Source organism: Somniosus microcephalus, chromosome 26 (genome assembly GCF_052327205.1).
Source record: "Somniosus microcephalus isolate GS21.2 chromosome 26, FLI_Smic_1.0, whole genome shotgun sequence".
Lineage (NCBI taxonomy): Eukaryota > Metazoa > Chordata > Chondrichthyes > Squaliformes > Somniosidae > Somniosus > Somniosus microcephalus.
The window spans coordinates 55,646,882-55,669,341 of record NC_141012.1 but is presented as its reverse complement, the minus strand read 5'-3'; the positions used below and the strand labels follow the sequence as shown (position 1 = coordinate 55,669,341).

Below are 22,460 nucleotides of genomic sequence, written 5' to 3'. Positions count from 1 at the left end.
CCTTTGAACAGGTGCTGATATTCCCCTGTGACTGGGTGCTGATATTCTCCCGTTGACTGGGTGCTGATATTGCCCCTTTGACCGGGTGCTGATATTTCCCTTTGACTGGGTGCTGATATTCTCCCTTTGACTGGTTGCTCATATTCCCCCTTGACTGGGTGCTGATATTCCCCCTTTGACCGGGTGCTGCTTTTCCCCTTTGACCGGGTGCTGATATTCCCCCTTTGACCGGGTGGTGATATTCCGCTTTGACCGGCTGCTGAATTTCCGCATTGATTGGGTGCTGATATTCCCCTTTGACTGGGTGCTGATATTCCCCCTTTGACTGTGTGCTGATATTCCCTCTTTGACCGTGTGCTGATATTCCCCCTTTGAACGGGTGCTGATATTCCCCTTTGACTGGGTGCTGATATTCTCCCGTTGACCGGGTGCTGATATTCTCCCTTTGACTGGTTGCTGATATTCCCCTTTGACTGGTTGCTGATATTCCCCTTTGACTGGGTGCTGATATTCCCCCTTTGGCTGGGTGCTGATATTCTCCCTTTGATTGGGTGCTGATATTCCCCCTTTGACTGGGTGCTCATATTCCCCCTTTGACTGGGTGCTGATATTCCCCCTTTGACTGGGTGCTGATATTCCCCTTTGACCGGGTGCTGATATTCCCGCTGTGGCTGGGTGCTGATATTCCCCTTTGATTGGGTGCTGATATTCCCCATTTGACCGTGTGCTGATATTCCCCCTTTGACTGGGTGCTGATATTCCCCTTTGACCGGGTGCTGCTATTCCCTTTGACTGGATGCTGATATTCCCTTTGGCCGGGAGCTGATATTCCCCTTTGGCTGGGTGCTGATATTCTCCCTTTGATTGGGTGCTGATATTCCCCCTTTGACTGGGTGCTCATATTCACCTTTGACTGGGTGCTGATATTCCCCCTTTGACTGGGTGCTGATATTCCCCTTTGACCGGGTGCTGATATTCCCCCTATGGCTGGGTGCTGATATTCCCCTTTGATTGGGTGCTGATATTCCCCATTTGACCGTGTGCTGATATTCCCCCTTTGACTGGGTGCTGATATTCCCCTTTGACCGGGTGCTGCTATTCCCTTTGACTGGAGGCTGATATTCCCTTTGGCCGGGAGCTGATATTCCCCTTTGACTGGGTGCTGATATCCCCCTTTGACTGTGTGCTGATATTCCCCCTTTGACTGGGTGCTGATATTCCCCTTTGACTGGGTGCTGATATTCCCCTTTGACCAGGGGCTGATTTTCCCCTTTGGCTGGCTGCTGAATTTCTGCATTGATTGGGTGCTGATATTCCCTTTGACTGGGTGCTGATATTCCCCTTTGACTGGGTGCTGATATTCCCCCTTTGACCGTGTGCTGATATTCCCCCTTTGAACGGGTGCTGATATTCCCCTTTGACTTGGTGTTGATATTCCCCCTTTGGCTGGGTGCTGATATTCCCCTTTGACCGGGTGCTGCTATTCCCTTTGACTGGACGCTGATATTCCCTTTGGCCGGGAGCTGATATTCACCTTTGACTGGGTGCTGCTATTCCCTTTGACCGGTTGCTGATATTCCCTTTGGCCGAGAGCTGATATTCACCTTTGACTGTGTGCTGATATTCCCCCTTTGAAAGGATGCTGCTATTCCCCTTTGACCGTGTACTGATATTCCCATTTGACTGGGTGCTGATATTCCCCTTTGTCTGTGTGCTGATACTTCCCCTTTCACTGGGTGCTGATGTTCTCCTTTGACCGGGTGATGCTATTCCCTTTGACCGGGTGCTGATATTCCCTTTGGCCGGGAGCTGATATTCACCTTTGTCTGGGTGCTGATATTCCCCCTTTGATCGGGTGCTGATGTTCCCCTTTGACCGGGTTCTGATATTCCCGTTTGACTGGGTGCTGATATTCCCCTTTGACTGGGTGCTGATAGTCCCCCTTTGACTGGGTGCTGATATTCTCCTTTAACTGGGTGCTGATATTCCCCGTTTGACTGGGTGCTGATATTCCATTTGACTGGGTGCTGATATTCCCCTTTGACCGGGTGCTGATATTCCCCTTTGGATGCGTGCTGATATTCCCCTTTGACCAGGGGCTGATTTTCCCCCTTTGACACGGTGCTGACATTCCCCCTTTGTTTGGTGCTGATATTCCCCTTTGACTGGGTGCTGATGTTCCCCCTTTGACTGGGTGCTGATATTCCCCTTTGACCGACTGCTGAAATTCCGCTTTGACTGGGTGCTGATATTCTCCCTTTGACTGGGTGCTGATATTCCCCTTCGACTGGGTGCTGATATTCCCCTTGGACCGGCTGCTGAAATTCCGCTTTGACTGGGTGCTGATATTCCCCCTTTGACCGGGTGCTGATACTCCCCTTTGACTGGGTGCTGATATTCCCCTTGGACCGGCTGCTGAATTTCTGCATTGATTGGGTGCTGATATTCCCTTTGACTGGGTGCTGATATTCCCCTTTGAACGAGGGCTGATATTCCCCTTCGACTGGGTGCTGATATTCCCCCTTTGAAAAGGTGCTGATATTCCCCTTTGACTGGGTGCTGATATTCTCCCATTGACTGGGTGCTGATATTCCCCTTTGACTGGGTGCTGATATTCCCCCTTTGACCGGGTGCTGATATTCACCTTTGAATGGGTGCTGATATTCCCCCTTTGACTGGGTGCTGATATTCCCCTTTGATTGGGTGCTGATATTCCCCATTTGACCGTGTGCTGATATTCCCCCTTTGACTGGGTGCTGATATTCTCCCTTTGACTGGGTGCTGATATTCCCCCTTTGACTGGGTGTTGATATTCCCCCTTTGACTGGGTGCTGATATTCCCCTTTGACTGGGTGCTGATATTCTCCCTTTGACTGGTTGCTGATATTCCCCCTTTGACCGGGTGCTGATATTTCCCCTTTGACTGGGTGCTGATAGTCCCCTTTGACTGAGTGCTGATATTCCCCTTTGACTGTGTGCTGATATTCCCCCTTTGACCCTGTGCTGATATTCCCCCTTTGAACGGGTGCTGATATTCCCCTTTGACTGGGTGTTGATATTCTCCCTTTGACCGGGTGCTGATATTCCCCCTTTGACCGGGTGCTGATATTCCCCTTTGACTGGGTGCTGATATTGCCCTTTAACTGGGTGCTGATATTCCTCTTTGACTGGGTGCTGATATTCCCCTTTGAACGAGGGCTGATATACCAATTTGACTGGGTGCTCATGGTCCCCGTTTGACAGGCTGCTGATATTCCCCCTTTGACAGGGTGCTGATATTCCCCCTTGGACTGGGTGCTGATATTCCCCTTTGACTGGGTGCTGATATTCCCCTTCGACTGGGTGCTGATATTCCCCCTTTGAACAGGTGCTGATATTCCCCTGTGACTGGGTGCTGATATTCTCCCGTTGACTGGGTGCTGATATTCTCCCGTTGACTGGGTGCTGATATTGCCCCTTTGACCGGGTGCTGATATTTCCCTTTGACTGGGTGCTGATATTCTCCCTTTGACTGGTTGCTGATATTCCCCCTTGACTGGGTGCTGATATTCCCCCTTTGACTGGTTGCTGATATTCCCCCTTTGACCGGGTGCTGCTTTTCCCCTTTGACCGGGTGCTGATATTCCCCCTTTGACCGGGTGGTGATATTCCGCTTTGACCGGCTGCTGAATTTCCGCATTGATTGGGTGCTGATATTCCCTTTGACTGGGTGCTGATATTCCCCTTTGACTGGGTGCTGGTATTCCCCCTTTGACTGGGTGCTGATATTCCCCTTTGACTGTGCTGATATTCCCCTTTGACTGTGTGCTGATATTCCCCCTTTGACCGTGTGCTGATATTCGCCCTTTGAACGGGTGCTGATATTCCCCTTTGACTGGGTGCTGATATTCTCCCTTTGACTGGTTGCTGATATTCCCCTTTGACTGGTTGCTGATATTCCCCTTTGACTGGGTGCTGATATTCCCCCTTTGGCTGGGTGCTGATATTCTCCCTTTGATTGGGTGCTGATATTCCCCCTTTGACTGGGTGCTCATATTCACCTTTGACTGGGTGCTGATATTCCCCCTTTGACTGGGTGCTGATATTCCCCTTTGACCGGGTGCTGATATTCCCCCTGTGGCTGGGTGCTGATATTCCCCTTTGATTGGGTGCTGATATTCCCCATTTGACCGTGTGCTGATATTCCCCCTTTGACTGGGTGCTGATATTCCCCTTTGACCGGGTGCTGCTATTCCCTTTGACTGGACGCTGATATTCCCTTTGGCCGGGAGCTGATATTCCCCTTTGGCTGGGTGCTGATATTCTCGCTTTGATTGGGTGCTGATATTCCCCCTTTGACTGGGTGCTCATATTCACCTTTGACTGGGTGCTGATATTCCCCCTTTGACTGGGTGCTGATATTCCCCTTTGACCGGGTGCTGATATTCCCCCTATGGCTGGGTGCTGATATTCCCCTTTGATTGGGTGCTGATATTCCCCATTTGACCGTGTGCTGATATTCCCCCTTTGACCGGGTGCTGCTATTCCCTTTGTCTGGAGGCTGATATTCCCTTTGGCCGGGAGCTGATATTCCCCTTTGACTGGGTGCTGATCTCCCCCTTTGACTGTGTGCTGATATTCCCCTTTGACTGGGTGCTGATATTCCCCTTTGACCAGGGGCTGATTTTCCCCTTTGGCTGGCTGCTGAATTTCTGCATTGATTGGGTGCTGATATTCCCTTTGACTGGGTGCTGATATTCCCCTTTGACTGGGTGCTGATATTCCCCCTTTGACCGTGTGCTGATATTCCCCCTTTGAACGGGTGCTGATATTCCACTTTGGCTGGGTGCTGATATTTCCCTTTGACCAGGGGCTGATTTTCCCCCTTTGACTGGTTGCTGATATTCCGCTTTGACCGGCTGCTGAATTTCTGCATTGATTGGGTGCTGATATTCCCTTTGACTGGGTGCTGATATTCCCTTTGACTGGGTGCTGATATTCCCCTTTGACTGGGTGCTGATATTCCCCCTTTGACTGGGTGCTGATATTCCCCTTTGACTGTGTGCTGATATGCCCCCTTTGACCGTGTGCTGATATTCCCCCTTTGACCGTGTGCTGATATTCCCCCTTTGAACGGGTGCTGATATTCCACTTTGACTGGGTGTTGATATTCTCCCTTTGACAGGGTGCTGATATTCCCCCTTTGACTGGGTGCTGATATTCCAATTTGACTGGGTGCTGATATTCCCCTTTGACTGGGTGCTGATATTCCCCTTTAACTGGGTGCTGATATTCCTCTTTGACTGGGTGCTGATATTCCCCTTTGAATGAGGGCTGATATACCAATTTGACTGGGTGCTCATGGTCCCCCTTTGACAGGGTGCTGATATTCCCCCTTTGAAAGGGTGCTGATATTCCCCCTTTGACCGGGTGCTGATATTTCCCTTTGACTGGGTGCTGATATTCTCCCTTTGACTGGTTGCTGATATTCCCCTTTGTCTGGGTGCTGATATTGCCCGTTTGACTGGGTGCTGATATTCTCCCTTTGACTGGGTGCTGATATTCCCCTTTGACTGGATGCTGATATTCCCCTTTGATGGGTGCTGATATTCCCCCTTTGACCGGGTGCTGATATTCCCCGATGACTGGTTGCTGATATTTGCCCTTTGACCGGGCGCTGATATTCCCCTTTGGCTGGTTGCTGATATTCCCCTTTGACTGGGTGCTGATATTCCCCTTTGACCTGGTGCTGATATTCCCCTTGAACTGGGTGCTGATATTCCCCCTTTGAACGGGTGCTGATACTCCCCATTTGAGCAGGTGCTGATATTCGGTTTGACTAGGTGCTGATATTCCTCTTTGACCAGGTGCTGATATTCCCCTTTGACCGGGTGCTGATATTCCCCCTTTGACGGGGTGCTGATATTCCACTTTGATTGGGTGCTGATATTCGAGATTTGACATGGTGCTGATATTCCCCTTTGACTGTGTGCTGATATTCCCCTTTGACCGGGTGCTGAAACTCTCCCTTTGACTGGCTGCTGATATTCCCCCTTTGACTGGGTGCTGATAGTCCCCTTTGACTGGGTGCTGATATTCCCCTTTACTGGGTGCTGATATTACCCGTTTGAACAGGAGCCAATATTCCGTTTGGCTGGGTGCTGATATTCCCCTTTGGCCGGGTGCTGATATTCCCCTTTGACCGGGTGCTGATATTCCCCTTTTGACTGGGTGCTGATATTCCCCTTTGACTGGGTGCTGATATTCCCCTTTGACTGGGTGCTGATATTCCCCTTCGACTGGGTGCTGATATTCCCCCTTTGACCGGGTGCTGATATTGTCCTTTCACTGGGTGCTGATATTCCCCCTTTGACCGGGTGCTGATATTCCCCCTTTGACCGGGTGCTGATATTGTCCTTTCACTGGGTGCTGATATTCCCCCTTTGACCGGGTGCTGATAATCCCACTTTGACCAGGTGCTGATATTTGCCCTTTGACTGGGTGATGATATTCCCCATTGACTGGGTGCTGATATTCCCTTTGACTGGGTGCTGATATTCCCCTTTGACCGGGTGCTGATATTCCCCCTTTGAATGGGTGCTGATATTCCCTTTGACCTGGTGCTGATATTTCTCTTTGAGTGGGTGCTGATATTCCATTTGACTGGGTGCTGATATTCCCTTCGACCAGGTGCTGATATTGCTCTTTGACCGGGTGCTGATATTATCTTTGACTTGGTACCGATATTTCACTTTGACCGGGTGCTTATATTCCCCTTGACCGGGTGCTGATATTCCTTTTTGGAGTTGGTGCTGATATTCCCCTTTGACTGAGTGCTGATATTTTCCCTTAGATTGGGTGCTGATATTCCCTTTGACCGGGTGCTGGTATTCCCCTTTGACTGGGTGCTGATATTTTCCCTTAGATTGGGTGCTGATATTCCCTTTGACTGGGTGTTGATATTCCCCTTTGACTGGGTGCTGATATTCCCTTTGACTGGGTGCTGAGATTCCCCTTTGACCGGGTGCTGATATTCCCTTTGACTGGGTGCTGATATACACTTTGATTGGGTGCTGATATTCCCCTTTGACTGGGTGCTGATATTCCCTTCGACCAGGTGCTGATATTGCTCTTTGACCGGGTGCTGATATTATCTTTGACTTGGTACCGATATTTCACTTTGACCGGGTGCTTATATTCCCCTTGACCGGGTGCTGATATTCCTTTTTGGAGTTGGTGCTGATATTCCCCTTTGACTGAGTGCTGATATTTTCCCTTAGATTGGGTGCTGATATTCCCTTTGACCGGGTGCTGGTATTCCCCTTTGACTGGGTGCTGATATTTTCCCTTAGATTGGGTGCTGATATTCCCTTTGACTGGGTGTTGATATTCCCCTTTGACTGGGTGCTGATATTCCCTTTGACTGGGTGCTGATATTCCCCTTTGGCCGCGTGCTGATATTCCCTTTTGACTGTGTGCTGATATTCCATTTGACTGGGTGCTGATATTCTGCTCTGGCCGCATGCTGATATTCCCCTTTGACTGGGTGCTGATATTCCCTTTGACCGGGTGCTGATATTCCCACTTTGACCAGGTGCTGATATTTGCCCTTTGACTGGGTGCTGATATTCCCATTTGACTGGGTGCTGATATTCCCCTTTGACACGGTGCTGATATTCCCCCTTTGAATGGGTGCTGATATTCCCCTTTGACTGGGTTCTGATATACCCCCTTTGACCGGGTGCTGATATTCCCCTTTGACTGGGTGCTGATATACGCCCTTTGACTGGGTGCTGATATTCCCCCTTTGATTGGTGCTGATATTCCCCTTTGTACGCGAGCTGGTATTCCCCCTTTGAATGGGTGCTGACATTTCCCATTGACCGGGTGGTGATATTCCGTTTTGACTGGGTGTTATATTCCTCTTTGACCGGGTCCTGATATTCCCCTTTCACTGTGTGCTGATATTCCCCCTTTGATCGGGTGCTGCTATTCCCCTTTGACTGGGTTCTGATAATCCCCTTTGACCGGGTGCTGATATTCCCCCTTTGATTGGGTGCTGACATTCCCCTTTGACTGGGTGCAGATATTCCCCTTTGACTGGGTGCTGATATTGCCCTTTGACTGGGTGCTGATATTACCCTTTGACTGGGTGCTGATATTCCCCCTGTGACTGGGTGCTGATATTCCCCTTTGATCGGGTGCTGATATACCCTTTGATTGGGTTCTGATATTCCCCTTTGAAAGGGTGCTCATATTCTCCTTTGATTGGGTGCTGATATTCCCTTTTGACTGGGTACTGATATTTTCTTTTGACTGGGTGCTGATATTCCCTTTGACTGGGTGCTGATAATCCCCCTTTGACAGGGTGCTGATATTCCCCTTTGACTGGGTGCTGATACTCCACTTTGATCGGGTGCTGATATTCCCCTTTGACTGGGTGCTGATATTCCCCTTTGACTGGGTGCTGATATTCCCCTTTGAATGCTGCTGATATTCTCCTTTGACTGGGTGCTGATATTCCCCTTTGACCGGGTGCTGATATTCCCCCTTTGAACGGGTGCTGATATTCCCTTTGATTGGGTGCTGATATTCCCGTTTGACCAGGTGCTGTTATTCCCCTTTGACCGCGTGCTGATATTCCCCTTTGACCGTGTTCTTATATTCCCCTTTGACTGGTTGCTGATATTCCCCTTCGACCAGTTGCTGATATTCCCCTTTGTCTGGGTGCTGATAATCCCCTTTGGCTGGGTGCTGATATTCCCTTTGTCTGGGTGCTGATATTCCCCTTTGACCGTGTGCTGATATTCCCCATTCGACTGGTTGCAGATATTTCCCCTTTGAATGGGTGCTGATATTCCCCTTTTGACTGGGTGCTCATATTCCCGCTTGACAGGGTGCTGATATACCCCCTTTGACTGGGTGCTGATATTCTCCTTTGACCGGGTGCTGATATTCCCCCTTCGACTGGGTGCTGATATTCCCCTTTGAACAGGGGCTGATATTACCCTTTGACTGGGTGCTGATATTCCCCATTTGACCAGGTGCTGATATTCCCCTTTGACTGGGTGCTGATATTCCCCCCTTGACCGGGTGCTGATATTCCCCTTTGACTGGGTGCTGATATTCCCCGTTGACTGGGTGCTGATAGTCCTCTTTAACTGGGTGCTGATATTCTCCTATGGCCGGGTGCTGATATTTCCACTTTTACCATGTGCTGATATTTAAATTTGACTGCTGATATTCCCCTTTGATTGGGTGAAGATATTCCTCTTTGACTGTTGCTGAAAATCTCCCTCTGACTGGGTACTGATATTTCCCTTTCACTGGGTGCTGATATTGCCCTTTGACTGTGTGCTGATATTCCCCCTGTGACTGGGCGCTGATATTCCCCTTTGACCGGGTGCTGATATACCTGTTTGATGGGGTGCTGATATTCCCCTTTGACTGGGTGCTGATATTCCCCTTTTACTGGGTGCTGGTATTCCCCCTTTGACCGGATGCTGATATTCCACTTTGACCGGTTGCTGATATTCACCTTTGACTGGGTACTGATATTCCCCCTTTGACTGGTTGCAGATATTTCCCCTTTGAATGAGTGCTGATATTCCCCCTTTGACTGGGAGCTAATATTCCCCTTTGACCGGGTGCTGATATTCCCCCTTCGACCGGGTGCTGATATTCCCCCTTCGACCGGGTGCTGATATTCCACTTTGACCGGTTGCTGATATTCACATTTGACTGGGTGCTGATATTCCCCTTTGACTGGTTGCAGATGTTCCCTTTGGCCGGGAGCTGATATTCACCTTTGACTGTGTGCTGATATTCCCCCTTTGATCGGGTGCTGCTAATCCCATTTGACCGGGTTCTGATAATCCCCTTTGACCGGGTGCTGATATTCCCCTTTCACTGGGTGCTGATATACCCCTTTGGCCAGGTGCTGATATTCCCCTTTGACAGGGTGCTGATATTCCCCTTTGACCGGGTGCTGATATTCCCCTTTGACCGGGTGCTGATATTCCCCTTTGACCAGCTGCTGATATTCCCTGTTTGACTGGGTGGTGATATTCCCCTTTGACTGGGTGCTGATATTCCCTTTGACTGGGTGCTGATAATCCCTTTGACTGTGTGCTGATATTCCCCCTTTGATTGGGTGCTGATATTCCCCTTTGAACGGGGGCTGATATTCCCCTTTGACTGGGTGCTGATATTCCCCATTTGACCAGGTGCTGATATTCCCCTTTGACTGGGTGCTGATATTCCCCCTTTGACCGGGTGCTGATATTCTCCTTTGACTGGGTGCTGATATTCCCCTTTGAATGGGTGCTGATATACCCCCTTTGACTGGGAGCTGATATTGCCATTTTTACCGTGTGCTGATATTCAACTTTGGCTGCTGATATTCCCCTGTGACTGGGTGGAGATATTCCCCTTTGACTGGTTGCTGATAATCTCCCTCTGACTCGGTACTGGTATTCCCCTTTCACTGGGTGCTGATATTCCCCTTTAACCGGGTGCTGATATATGTGTTTGATGGGGTGCTGATATTGCCCTTTGACTGGGTGCTGATATTTCACTTTGACCAGTTGCTGATATTCACCTTTGACTGGGTGCTCATATTCCCCCTTTGACTGGTTGCAGATATTTCCCCTTTGAATGGGTGCTGATATTCCCCCTTTGACTGGGTGCTCATATTCCCACTTGACAGGGTGCTGATATACCCCCTTTGACTGGGTGCTGATATTCTCCTTTGACCGGGTGCTGATATTCCCCCTTCGACTGGGTGCTGACATTTCCCATTGACCGGGTGGTGATATTCCACCTTTGATTGGTGCTGATATTCCCCTTTGACCGCGAGCTGATATTCCCCCTTCGACTGGGTGCTGACATTTCCCATTGACCGGGTGGTGATATACCGTTTTGACTGGGTGCTTATATTCCCCTATGACCGGGTCCTGATATTCCGCTTTCACTGGGTGCTGACATTCCCCTTTTGGCCGGGTGCTGATATTCCCCCTTTGACCGGGAGCTGATATTCCCCTATGACCGGGTGCTGATATTCCCCTTTGTCCGGGTGCTGATATTCCCCTTTAACCGGGTGCTGATATTCCCCTTTGACTGGGTGCTGATATTCCCCTTTGAATGGGTGCTGATATTCCCCTTTGACTGGGTGCTGATAATCCCCTTTGACTGGGTGCTGATATTGCCCTTTGACTGGGTGCTGATATTCCCCTTTGACCGGGTGCTGATATACCCTTTGATTGGGTTCTGATATTCCCCTTTGAATGGGTGCTCATATTCCCCTTTGATTGGGTGCTGATATTCCCTTTTGACTGGGTACTGATATTCCCCTTTGACTGGGTGCTGATAATCCCCCTTTGACAGGGTGCTGATATTCCCCTTTGACTGGGTGCTGATACTCCCCTTTGATCGGGTGCTGATATTCCCCTTTGAATGGGTGCTGATATTCCCCTTTGACTGGGTGCTGATATTTCCCTTTGACTGGTGCTGATATTTCCCTTTGACTGGGTGCTGATATTCCCCTTTGACCGGGTGCTGATATTCCCCCTTTGAACGGGTGCTGATATTCCCTTTGATTGGGTGCTGATATTCCCGTTTGACCAGGTGCTGTTATTCCCCTTTGACCGCGTGCTGATATTCCCCTTTGACCGTGTTCTTATATTCCCCTTTGACTGGTTGCTGATATTCCCCTTCGACCAGTTGCTGATATTCCCCTTGGTCTGGGTGCTGATAATCCCCTTTGGCTGGGTGCTGATAATCCCCTTTGGCTGGGTGCTGATATTCCCCTTTGACCGTGTGCTGATATTCCCCCTTCGACTGGTTGCAGATATTTCCCCTTTGGGTGCTGATATTCCCCTTTTGACTGGGTGCTCATATTCCCGCTTGACAGGGTGCTGATATTCCCCCTTCGACTGGGTGCTGACATTCCCCTTTGAACAGGGGCTGATATTCCCCTTTGACCGTGTGCTGATATTCCCCCTTCGACTGGTTGCAGATATTTCCCCTTTGGGTGCTGATATTCCCCTTTTGACTGGGTGCTCATATTCCCGCTTGACAGGGTGCTGATATTCCCCCTTCGACTGGGTGCTGACATTCCCCTTTGAACAGGGGCTGATATTCCCCTTTGACTGGGTGCTGATATTCCCCGTTGACTGGGTGCTGATAGTCATCTTTAACTGGGTGCTGATATTCTCCTATGGCCGGGTGCTGATATTTCCACTTTTACCATGTGCTGATATTTAAATTTGACTGCTGATATTCCCCTTTGATTGGGTGAAGATATTCCTCTTTGACTGTTGCTGAAAATCTCCCTCTGACTGGGTACTGATATTTCCCTTTCACTGGGTGCTGATATTGCCCTTTGACAGGGTGCTGAGATTGCCCTTTGACTGTGTGCTGATATTCCCCCTGTGACTGGGCGCTGATATTCCCCTTTGACCGGGTGCTGATATACCTGTTTGATGGGGTGCTGATATTCCCCTTTGACTGGGTGCTGATATTCCCCCTTTGACCGGATGCTGATATTCCACTTTGACCGGTTGCTGATATTCACCTTTGACTGGGTACTGATATTCCCCCTTTGACTGGTTGCAGATATTTCCCCTTTGAATGAGTGCTGATATTCCCCCTTTGACTGGGAGCTAATATTCCCCTTTGACCGGGTGCTGATATTCCCCCTTCGACCGGGTGCTGATATTCCACTTTGACCGGTTGCTGATATTCACATTTGACTGGGTACTGATATTCCCCCTTTGACTGGTTGCTGATATTCTCCCTTTGACTGGGTGCTGATATTCTCCCTTTGACCGTGTGCTGATATTCCCCATTTGACAAGGTGCTGATATTCCCCATTGACTGGGTGCTGATATTCCCCTGTGACCAGGGGCTGATATTCCCCTTTGACTTGTGCTGATATTCCCCATTTGACCAGGTGCTGATATTCCATTGGACTGGGTGCTGATATTCTCCCTTTGACTGGGTGCTGATATATCCCCTTTGACCGCGAGCTGATATTCCCCTTTGACTGGTTGCTGATATTCCCCCTTTGACTAGTTGCTGATATTCCCCCTTTGACCGGGTGCTGATATTCCCCTTTGACCGGCTGCTGATATTCCCTGTTTGAGCGGGGGGTGATATTCCCCTTTGACTGTGTGCTGATATTCCCTTTGACTGTGTGCTGATATTCCCTTTGACTGTGTGCTGATATTCCCCTTTGACTGTGTGCTGATATTCCCCTTTGACTGTGTGCTGATATTGCCCTTTGACTGGGAGCTGATATTCCCCATATGACTGGGTGCTGATGATCCCCTTTCACTGGGTGCTGATATTCCCCTTTGACTGTGTGCTGATATTTCCCCTTGACCTGGTGCTGATATTTCCCCTTTGATTGAATGCAGATATTCCACTTTGACTGGGTGCTGATATTCCCTGTTGACTGGGTGCTGATAGTCCTCTTTAACTGGGTGCTGATATTCTCCTATGGCCGGGTGCTGATATTGCCACTTTTGCCGTGTGCTGATACTCAACTTTGACTGCTGATACTCCCCTTTGACTGGGTGAAGATATTCCCCTTTGACTGGTTGCTGATAATCTCCCTCTGACTGGGTACTGATATTCCACTTTCACTGGGTGCTGATATTCCCCTTTGACTGAGTGCTAATATTCCCCCTTTGACTGGGTGCTGATATTGCACTTTCACTGGGTGCTGATAATCCCCTTTGACTGGGTGCTGATATTCCCCCTGTGACTGGGTGCTGATATTCCCCTTTGACCGGGTGCTGATCTTACCCTTTGACTGTATGCTGATATTCTCCCTTTGACTGGGTGCTGATATTCCCCTTTGACTGGGTGCTGATATTTTGCCTTTGATTGAGTGCTGATATTCATTTTGACTGGAGTTGATATTTCTCCTTTGACTGGGTGCTGATATTCCCCCTTTGACTGGGTGCTGATATACATGTTTGACGGGGTGCTGATTTTCCCCTTTGAATGGGTGCTGATGTTCCCCTTTGACTGGGTGCTCATATTTCCCCTTTGACCGGATGCTGATATTCCCCTTTGACTGGGTGCTGATATTCCCCTTTGACTGGGTGCTGATATTCTCCTTTGACCAGGTGCTGATATTCCCCTTTGACTGGTTGCAGATATTTCCCCTTTGACTGGGTGCTGATATTCTCCCTTTGACTGGGTGCTGATATAACTCCTTTGACTGGGTGCTGATATTCCCCCTTGACCGGTGTGGTAAACCACTGTCATACCTGTCTGTGTCTGTATGTGTATTCCACTAGGTACAGGTCTGGACATGCCTCGGCTGACTCCTCCCACTATTCCAGGTATATAAGTGACTACCTCCCAGTCCCTTAGTATTCTGGACGGGTCGACCACTCGAGACAAGACCTTCATTCTTTAGTTAATAAAAGCCTGATTGTTACTCGTTCAACCTCAGTCTTTTGAGTAATTGATGGCGCATCAACCGGGTGCTGATATTCCCCCTTTGATTGGGTGCTGATATTCCCCTTTGAACGGGGGCAGATATTCCCCTTTGACTGGGTGCTGATATTCCCCATTTGACCAGGTGCTGATATTCCCCTTTGACTGGGTGCTGATGTTCCCCCTTTGACCGGGTGCTGATATTCTCCTTTGACTGGGTGCTGATATTCTCCTTTGACTGGGTGCTGATATTCTCCCTTTGACTGGTTGCTGATATTCCCCCTTTGACCGGGTGATGATATTTCCCCTTTGACCGGGTGCAGATATTCCCCATTTGACCAGGTGCTGATATTCCCCTTTGACTGAGTGCTGATATTCCCCCTTTGACTGGTGCTGATAGTCCCCTTTGAATGTGAGCTGATATTCCCCCTTTGAATGGGTGCTGACATTTCCCATTGACCGGGTGGTGATATTCCGTTTTGACTTGGTGCCTATATTCCCCTTTCACCGGGTCCTGATATTCCCCTTTCACTGGGTGCTGATGTATCCCTTTGGCCGGGTGCTGATACATAGATACATAGATAGATACATAGATACATAGAAGATAGGAGCAGGAGTAGGCCATTCGGCCCTTCGTGCCTGCTCCGCCATTCGATGAGATCATGGCTGATCCTTTAATTCAGTATCCCGTCCCCGCCTTCTCTCCGTAACCCTTAACCCCTTTTGCCCGTAGAAATATATCTAATTCCCTCTTAAATATATTTAATGAGCTGGCGTACACTGCCCTCTGTGGCAATGAGTTCCACAGGTTCACCACTCTCTGAGTGAAGAAATTCCCCCTCATCTCTGTCCTAAATGGTTTAGCCCTTATCCTTAAATTATGTCCTCTAGTTCTGTTCTCACCCGCCAAGGGAAACATTCCTTCTGCATCCAGTCTGTCTAGACCTGTCAGAATTTTATACACTTCTATGAGGTCCCCTCTCAATCTTCTAAACTCCAGTGTGTACATCCCTAAACTACATAGTCTCTCCTCATAGGTCATTCCCGCCATTCCTGGTATCAGCCTGGTGAATCGCCGCTGCACCCCCTCCATGGCAAGAACATCCTTCCTCAGATGAGGCGACCAAAACTGTACACAGTACTCGAGGTGTGGTCTCACCAGTGCCCTGTACAGCTGCAGCAAGGTATCCCTGTTCCTGTATTCTAACCCTTTTGCTATGAAGGCCAGCATACCGTTTGCCTTCTTGACCGCCTGTTGCACCTGCATGCTCGCCTTCAGTGACTGGTGTACAAGAACACCCAGGTCTCTCTGTACTTCCCCCTCTCCCAATCTATTGCCATTTAAATAATAATTTGCCCTCCCGTTCCTGCACCCAAGGTGGATAACTTCGCACTTGTCCACATTATAGTGCATCTGCCATTTATCCGCCCAATCGCCCAGTCTGTCCAAATCGCTCTGGAGCTTCCTGGTCTCTTCCTCTGAGCCCACCCCCCCTCCTAGTTTAGTGTCGTCCGCAAATTTGGAAATGCTGCATCCGACTCCCTGATCCAGGTCATTAATGTAAATTGTGAACAGCTGGGGGCCCAGGACAGATCCCTGTGGTACCCCACTTGTTACTGCCTGCCATTCAGAAAATGAGCCGTTTATTCCAACTCTCTGTTTTCTATCTGACAGCCAGTTCCCTGTGACAGGGTGCTGATATTCCCCTTTAACTGGGTGCTGATATTCCCCTTTGACTGGGTGCTGATATTCCCCTTTGAGCGGGTGCTGATATTCCCCTTTGACCAGCTGCTGATATTCCCTGTTTGACCGGGTGGTGATATTCCCCTTTGACTGGGTGCTGATATTCCCTTTGACTGGGTGCTGATAATCCCTTTGACTGTGTGCTGATATTCCCCTTTGACTGGGTGCTGATATTCCCCTTTGAATGGGTGCTGATGTTCCCTTTGGCCGGGAGCTGATATTCACCTTTGACTGTGTGCTGATATTCCCCCTTTGATCGTGTGCTGATATTCCCCCTTTGATCGGGTGCTGCTATTCCCCTTTCACTGGGTGCTGATATACCCCTTTGGCCAGGTGCTGATATTCCCCTTTGACAGGGTGCTGATATTCCCCTTTGACCGGGTGCTGATATTCCCCTTTGACCGGGTGCTGATATTCCCCTTTGACCAGCTGCTGATATTCCCTGTTTGACTGGGTGGTGATATTCCCCTTTGACTGGGTGCTGATATTCCCTTTGACTGGGTGCTGATAATCCCTTTGACTGTGTGCTGATATTCCCCCTTTGATTGGGTGCTGATATTCCCCTTTGAACGGGGGCTGATATTCCCCTTTGACTGGGTGCTGATATTCCCCATTTGACCAGGTGCTGATATTCCCCTTTGACTGGGTGCTGATATTCCCCCTTTGACCGGGTGCTGATATTCTCCTTTGACTGGGTGCTGATATTCCCCTTTGAATGGGTGCTGATATACCCCCTTTGACTGGGAGCTGATATTGCCATTTTTACCGTGTGCTGATATTCAACTTTGGCTGCTGATATTCCCCTGTGACTGGGTGGAGATATTCCCCTTTGACTGGTTGCTGATAATCTCCCTCTGACTCGGTACTGGTATTCCCCTTTCACTGGGTGCTGATATTCCCCTTTAACCGGGTGCTGATATACGTGTTTGATGGGGTGCTGATATTGCCCTTTGACTGTGTGCTGATATTTCACTTTGACCAGTTGCTGATATTCACCTTTGACTGGGTGCTCATATTCCCCCTTTGACTGGTTGCAGATATTTCCCCTTTGAATGGGTGCTGATATTCCCCCTTTGACTGGGTGCTCATATTCCCACTTGACAGGGTGCTGATATACCCCCTTTGACTGGGTGCTGATATTCTCCTTTGACCGGGTGCTGATATTCCCCCTTCGACTGGGTGCTGACATTTCCCATTGACCGGGTGGTGATATTCCACCTTTGATTGGTGCTGATATTCCCCTTTGACCGCGAGCTGATATTCCCCCTTCGACTGGGTGCTGACATTTCCCATTGACCGGGTGGTGATATACCGTTTTGACTGGGTGCTTATATTCCCCTATGACCGGGTCCTGATATTCCGCTTTCACTGGGTGCTGACATTCCCCTTTTGGCCGGGTGCTGATATTCCCCCTTTGACCGGGAGCTGATATTCCCCTATGACCGGGTGCTGATATTCCCCTTTGTCCGGGTGCTGATATTCCCCTTTAACCGGGTGCTGATATTCCCCTTTGACTGGGTGCTGATATTCCCCTTTGAATGGGTGCTGATATTCCCCTTTGACTGGGTGCTGATAATCCCCTTTGACTGGGTGCTGATATTGCCCTTTGACTGGGTGCTGATATTCCCCTTTGACCGGGTGCTGATATACCCTTTGATTGGGTTCTGATATTCCCCTTTGAATGGGTGCTCATATTCCCCTTTGATTGGGTGCTGATATTCCCTTTTGACTGGGTACTGATATTCCCCTTTGACTGGGTGCTGATAATCCCCCTTTGACAGGGTGCTGATATTCCCCTTTGACTGGGTGCTGATACTCCCCTTTGATCGGGTGCTGATATTCCCCTTTGAATGGGTGCTGATATTCCCCTTTGACTGGGTGCTGATATTTCCCTTTGACTGGTGCTGATATTTCCCTTTGACTGGGTGCTGATATTCCCCTTTGACCGGGTGCTGATATTCCCCCTTTGAACGGGTGCTGATATTCCCTTTGATTGGGTGCTGATATTCCCGTTTGACCAGGTGCTGTTATTCCCCTTTGACCGCGTGCTGATATTCCCCTTTGACCGTGTTCTTATATTCCCCTTTGACTGGTTGCTGATATTCCCCTTCGACCAGTTGCTGATATTCCCCTTGGTCTGGGTGCTGATAATCCCCTTTGGCTGGGTGCTGATATTCCCCTTTGACCGTGTGCTGATATTCCCCCTTCGACTGGTTGCAGATATTTCCCCTTTGGGTGCTGATATTCCCCTTTTGACTGGGTGCTCATATTCCCGCTTGACAGGGTGCTGATATTCCCCCTTCGACTGGGTGCTGACATTCCCCTTTGAACAGGGGCTGATATTCCCCTTTGACCGTGTGCTGATATTCCCCCTTCGACTGGTTGCAGATATTTCCCCTTTGGGTGCTGATATTCCCCTTTTGACTGGGTGCTCATATTCCCGCTTGACAGGGTGCTGATATTCCCCCTTCGACTGGGTGCTGACATTCCCCTTTGAACAGGGGCTGATATTCCCCTTTGACTGGGTGCTGATATTCCCCGTTGACTGGGTGCTGATAGTCATCTTTAACTGGGTGCTGATATTCTCCTATGGCCGGGTGCTGATATTTCCACTTTTACCATGTGCTGATATTTAAATTTGACTGCTGATATTCCCCTTTGATTGGGTGAAGATATTCCTCTTTGACTGTTGCTGAAAATCTCCCTCTGACTGGGTACTGATATTTCCCTTTCACTGGGTGCTGATATTGCCCTTTGACAGGGTGCTGAGATTGCCCTTTGACTGTGTGCTGATATTCCCCCTGTGACTGGGCGCTGATATTCCCCTTTGACCGGGTGCTGATATACCTGTTTGATGGGGTGCTGATATTCCCCTTTGACTGGGTGCTGATATTCCCCCTTTGACCGGATGCTGATATTCCACTTTGACCGGTTGCTGATATTCACCTTTGACTGGGTACTGATATTCCCCCTTTGACTGGTTGCAGATATTTCCCCTTTGAATGAGTGCTGATATTCCCCCTTTGACTGGGAGCTAATATTCCCCTTTGACCGGGTGCTGATATTCCCCCTTCGACCGGGTGCTGATATTCCACTTTGACCGGTTGCTGATATTCACATTTGACTGGGTACTGATATTCCCCCTTTGACTGGTTGCTGATATTCTCCCTTTGACTGGGTGCTGATATTCTCCCTTTGACCGTGTGCTGATATTCCCCATTTGACAAGGTGCTGATATTCCCCATTGACTGGGTGCTGATATTCCCCTGTGACCAGGGGCTGATATTCCCCTTTGACTTGTGCTGATATTCCCCATTTGACCAGGTGCTGATATTCCATTGGACTGGGTGCTGATATTCTCCCTTTGACTGGGTGCTGATATATCCCCTTTGACCGCGAGCTGATATTCCCCTTTGACTGGTTGCTGATATTCCCCCTTTGACTAGTTGCTGATATTCCCCCTTTGACCGGGTGCTGATATTCCCCTTTGACCGGCTGCTGATATTCCCTGTTTGAGCGGGGGGTGATATTCCCCTTTGACTGTGTGCTGATATTCCCTTTGACTGTCTGCTGATATTCCCTTTGACTGTGTGCTGATATTCCCCTTTGACTGTGTGCTGATATTCCCCTTTGACTGTGTGCTGATATTGCCCTTTGACTGGGAGCTGATATTCCCCATATGACTGGGTGCTGATGATCCCCTTTCACTGGGTGCTGATATTCCCCTTTGACTGTGTGCTGATATTTCCCCTTGACCTGGTGCTGATATTTCCCCTTTGATTGAATGCAGATATTCCACTTTGACTGGGTGCTGATATTCCCTGTTGACTGGGTGCTGATAGTCCTCTTTAACTGGGTGCTGATATTCTCCTATGGCCGGGTGCTGATATTGCCACTTTTGCCGTGTGCTGATACTCAACTTTGACTGCTGATACTCCCCTTTGACTGGGTGAAGATATTCCCCTTTGACTGGTTGCTGATAATCTCCCTCTGACTGGGTACTGATATTCCACTTTCACTGGGTGCTGATATTCCCCTTTGACTGAGTGCTAATATTCCCCCTTTGACTGGGTGCTGATATTGCACTTTCACTGGGTGCTGATAATCCCCTTTGACTGGGTGCTGATATTCCCCCTGTGACTGGGTGCTGATATTCCCCTTTGACCGGGTGCTGATCTTACCCTTTGACTGTATGCTGATATTCTCCCTTTGACTGGGTGCTGATATTCCCCTTTGACTGGGTGCTGATATTTTGCCTTTGATTGAGTGCTGATATTCATTTTGACTGGAGTTGATATTTCTCCTTTGACTGGGTGCTGATATTCCCCCTTTGACTGGGTGCTGATATACATGTTTGACGGGGTGCTGATTTTCCCCTTTGAATGGGTGCTGATGTTCCCCTTTGACTGGGTGCTCATATTTCCCCTTTGACCGGATGCTGATATTCCCCTTTGACTGGGTGCTGATATTCCCCTTTGACTGGGTGCTGATATTCTCCTTTGACCAGGTGCTGATATTCCCCTTTGACTGGTTGCAGATATTTCCCCTTTGACTGGGTGCTGATATTCTCCCTTTGACTGGGTGCTGATATAACTCCTTTGACTGGGTGCTGATATTCCCCCTTGACCGGTGTGGTAAACCACTGTCATACCTGTCTGTGTCTGTATGTGTATTCCACTAGGTACAGGTCTGGACATGCCTCGGCTGACTCCTCCCACTATTCCAGGTATATAAGTGACTACCTCCCAGTCCCTTAGTATTCTGGACGGGTCGACCACTCGAGACAAGACCTTCATTCTTTAGTTAATAAAAGCCTGATTGTTACTCGTTCAACCTCAGTCTTTTGAGTAATTGATGGCGCATCAACCGGGTGCTGATATTCCCCCTTTGATTGGGTGCTGATATTCCCCTTTGAACGGGGGCAGATATTCCCCTTTGACTGGGTGCTGATATTCCCCATTTGACCAGGTGCTGATATTCCCCTTTGACTGGGTGCTGATGTTCCCCCTTTGACCGGGTGCTGATATTCTCCTTTGACTGGGTGCTGATATTCTCCTTTGACTGGGTGCTGATATTCCCCCTTTGACTGGTTGCTGATATTCCCCCTTTGACCGGGTGATGATATTTCCCCTTTGACCGGGTGCAGATATTCCCCATTTGACCGAGTGCTGATATTCCCCCTTTGACTGGTGCTGATAGTCCCCTTTGAATGTGAGCTGATATTCCCCCTTTGAATGGGTGCTGACATTTCCCATTGACCGGGTGGTGATATTCCGTTTTGACTTGGTGCCTATATTCCCCTTTCACCGGGTCCTGATATTCCCCTTTCACTGGGTGCTGATGTATCCCTTTGGCCGGGTGCTGATATTCCCCTTTGACAGGGTGCTGATATTCCCCTTTAACTGGGTGCTGATATTCCCCTTTGACTGGGTGCTGATATTCCCCTTTGAGCGGGTGCTGATATTCCCCTTTGACCAGCTGCTGATATTCCCTGTTTGACCGGGTGGTGATATTCCCCTTTGACTGGGTGCTGATATTCCCTTTGACTGGGTGCTGATAATCCCTTTGACTGTGTGCTGATATTCCCCTTTGACTGGGTGCTGATATTCCCCTTTGAATGGGTGCTGATGTTCCCTTTGGCCGGGAGCTGATATTCACCTTTGACTGTGTGCTGATATTCCCCCTTTGATCGTGTGCTGATATTCCCCCTTTGATCGGGTGCTGCTATTCCCCTTTGACTGGGTTCTGATAATCCCCTTTGACCGGCTGCTGATATTCCCCTTTGACTGGGTGCTGATATAACTCCTTTGACTGGGTGCTGATATTCCCCCTTAACCGGGTGCTGATATTCCCCCTTTGAATGGGTGCTGATATTCCCCTTTGAATGGGGGCTGATATTCCCCTTTGACTGGGTGCTGATATTCCCCATTTGACCAGGTGCTGATATTCCACTTTCACTGGGTGCTGATATTCCCCCTTTGACCGGGTGCTGATATTCTCCTTTGACTGGGTGCTGATATTCCCCTGTGACCAGGTGCTGATATTCCCCCTTGACTGGGTGCTGATGTTCCCCATTTGACCAGGTGCTGATATTCCCCTTTGACTGGGTGCTGATATTTCCCCTTTGACTGGGTGCTAATATTCCCCATTGAACGGGTGCTGATATTCCCCCTTTGATTGGTGCTGATATTCCCCTTTGAACGCGAGCTGATATTCCCCCTTTGAATGGGTGCTGACATTTCCCATTGACCGGGTGGTGATATTCCTTTTTGACTTGGTGCCTATA

General features: G+C 49.2%; 1 protein-coding gene across 2 annotated transcripts in view; it reads left to right on the top strand.

Annotated features, from left to right (window-relative positions):
- The window catches only part of endou (endonuclease, polyU-specific), a 184,735-nt gene that overhangs the window by 101,406 nt on the left and 60,869 nt on the right, over nt 1-22,460 (top strand). Inside the window, exon 7 of one of the 2 annotated variants that reach the window (XR_015073737.1) lies at nt 15,468-15,614. The exons of the other annotated variant lie outside the window; for it this stretch is intronic. The gene's annotated coding sequence lies outside the window, so the exon portion shown is untranslated. The remainder of the gene's footprint in view (nt 1-15,467; nt 15,615-22,460) is intronic. 2 annotated transcript variants of the gene reach the window in all.